General features: G+C 41.3%; 1 pseudogene across 1 annotated transcript; it reads left to right on the top strand.

The window, feature by feature from the left end:
* The first annotated feature begins 706 nt into the window (after window positions 1-706).
* LOC308426846 (protein-L-isoaspartate(D-aspartate) O-methyltransferase-like) lies at window positions 707-1,367 on the top strand (annotated as a pseudogene). The gene is made up of 2 exons: window positions 707-1,008; window positions 1,185-1,367. The product of its transcript is annotated as a protein-L-isoaspartate(D-aspartate) O-methyltransferase-like (transcript).
* The last annotated feature ends 1,331 nt before the right edge of the window (window positions 1,368-2,698 follow it).

Here is a 2,698-nt window from a genome sequence, read left to right as displayed (position 1 = left end):
AAGGGGGCTGACAACATGCCCTCATTGTTGCCAACGTTTTGGGTCTCAGGTCCGTGTGGTCTTCATAGCACACGACTTTCACTTCGTTTTGCAAAACCAAGCAGCTGTTGAATTTCTCCAGGAAATTTCTGCAGAAAGTTTCTGGCATTTGAAGGTGATTTTTTTTTTTTTTTTTTTTTTTTTGTGAGTTTGGGAATGATGCCATCATCACACATTATTTGATCAATGACATATTAGGAGGTGACCCAGAGGCAGCAGCTCATAATAGTTTAGTGAATGATACATTGGGGGTGTTCCTTTAATTGGATACCATATACCTCAACAAACAGGCCAGTAAATATGCAGAGGAGATGAACTACATTCTTGGGCTGCTGAATGTTCATTGAAAGGACACGTTTTTTTTCTGGTGCATACATGAGTAGCACTGACTGATATTATTTATTTTTCTGTTGTGGAACTACAAACAGATAGTGGCTCCATTCCATAAGACCTCCCCAATACCAACACCTGGCGTTTGACTGGTCTCAACACTCGACAGGGTCATCTTAAGAGAAAATGTTAAGAGGATACTTAAGGCAGTAACCCACTTGAGCGGGGACATCAGGTGGGCGGTGACCCTGTGGGAAGTGGGCTCACTCTTGGGGAAACTGTTGGGGATCATCACATGCTGAAGGTCCTCCTGTATCTGCTCCAGGTGTGTTTAGCAATGGCCTGGAAATCCAGCGCCAGCCACTCGGAGCCATTCCACAACTTCCGCAAGAACGGAATCAAGAATGGAATCACTTCAAATACTTGGCTTTGAAGTGATGCTGGCTACAGATGCTCCCACTATGCAAAAATCTAACCCTTCCATGGTTTCTCCATTCAATAGGTTTCCAGGCAATAATCAGCGTTCCTCCCATGCATGCATAGGCACTAGAACTTCTGTTTGACCAGTTGCATGAAGGTGCTAGAGCCCTTGACGTAGGATCCGGAAGTGAAATCCTCACTGCGTTTTTTACACAGATGGTTGGACATAGTGGACAAGTCATTGGAATTGATCACACTAAATAACTATTAGTTGACAAAAAGGATGACCCAATGCTTCTGTCCTCCGGGAGAGTTCGGCTAGTTGTGGGTGATAGAATGGAATAAGCTGAAGAAGCTATTCACTTGGGAGCTGCAGTCCAGTTGTGACCCAGGCATTAATGGACCAGTTAAAGCCTGATGGGAGATTGATAGTGCCAGTTGGTCCTGCAGGAGGAAACCAAATGTTGGAGCAGTATGACAAGCTACAAGATGGCAGTGTCAAAATGAAGCCTCTGATGTGGGTGATATCCGAGCCTTTGACAGATAAAGAGAAGCCGTAGTCCAGGGATGAACTGTGAAAGCAATATGAGCTCGACAAGTCTATAACACGGTTGTGGATAGCTCGTCTCGGGCCTTAGAGCATTTGAAAACCAACAGCCTCACAACTTGATTTCGACTTTGTCACACTCTTATTTTTGGCATGAAACGTGTGGTTTGGTAGGGTCTCCTAATTAAAAAAAGGCACAGAGCCAAACCAATAGAGGAGGGCTGCAAAGCGTTAAAGTTGTGCGTTGTTTTAACATGCCCGCATTTCACTTTAAAAATATTAAAGAAAAGGGTTCTCCAATGGGAAAGCTTCGTTTGTGAATTAGCTTTGAAGAGTGGCTGTGCTTTTCTTGGACACTTAATTCTGTTCCAATATTGATTTATCAAATTTCTTTTATGCATCTGATAACACCACATTCACAAGTTTGGCTTTCTTGGTAGCCAATGTCTGTTAGATGCTACTAAGAAGCACCTTTTTTCTTAAAGCCTTTGATGTGGCGTCATAGGACATCGTGTCATAGACACAATCAGCTGCTGTTTCCTTAAAACTAGGTGTTTGTAAATACTGAAACTTAAGATGACAGCAGATGGTGTCCCCCCCAACACTCAGCTGTTCAGATTGGACATCTCTGATGTAATTTTCCTCTCTAAAAATGACAGGAGGTGTGTAACCCAGTATCATTTTTCTGTTTCTAGTTTGCTGCTGGCAACCTCACACTTTGTGTCATCTGTTACGTCTTTGCATAGCTTTATGCAGAGTTGCTTTGCCAAATAAAATTAAAAGCAAAAGAAAATAATCCTTCTGTAGAAACATAATCTACAAAAGATATATCACTAAGAGATGAGGTTCACAGGAAGAGACATCCAGGTTGAGAAAACAGAAGAAATGCAGTCTCATAGATGTCTGAGTAGAAAAGGTATGAATGAATGTTCCAGCATTCGGAAAAACAGAGGAAGAATGACTTTGCTGGCACCATCCTCTTGGAAATGAATGATAGTCTTCTGTGGTCAAGAGATCATTTTTATTGTTTTCTTTTCTTTATTTGCATTCTTTTCTATGCCAACCTCCAGGTAGATACTATCGGTTGAACCACCAGTTGTATACAGGACAGGAACTAGATCGTAGCAGAGAGATACTAGGAACTTGGTTTGAGAGTATTTTTCTGAGTTGAAAGCATTCACTATGTGGTTCGTACCATCACTGAGAACATAACCATCAGTGAGCATTTCCTTCTGAATCCAGCTGATGCACAAGTCTTTCAGAAGAGAAGAATAATTAAGAAAGTCGATTAAGTTTTAAAATCATTTTATTCAATTGAGGGCAACGAACCAATGTTCAATATTTAAATTAATTTTAATAGAT

The sequence above is a fragment of the Micromys minutus genome, assembly GCF_963924665.1.
Source record: "Micromys minutus genome assembly, chromosome: 11".
NCBI classification, from domain to species: Eukaryota; Metazoa; Chordata; class Mammalia; order Rodentia; family Muridae; genus Micromys; species Micromys minutus.
This window is presented reverse-complemented; position numbering and strand designations above follow the sequence as displayed.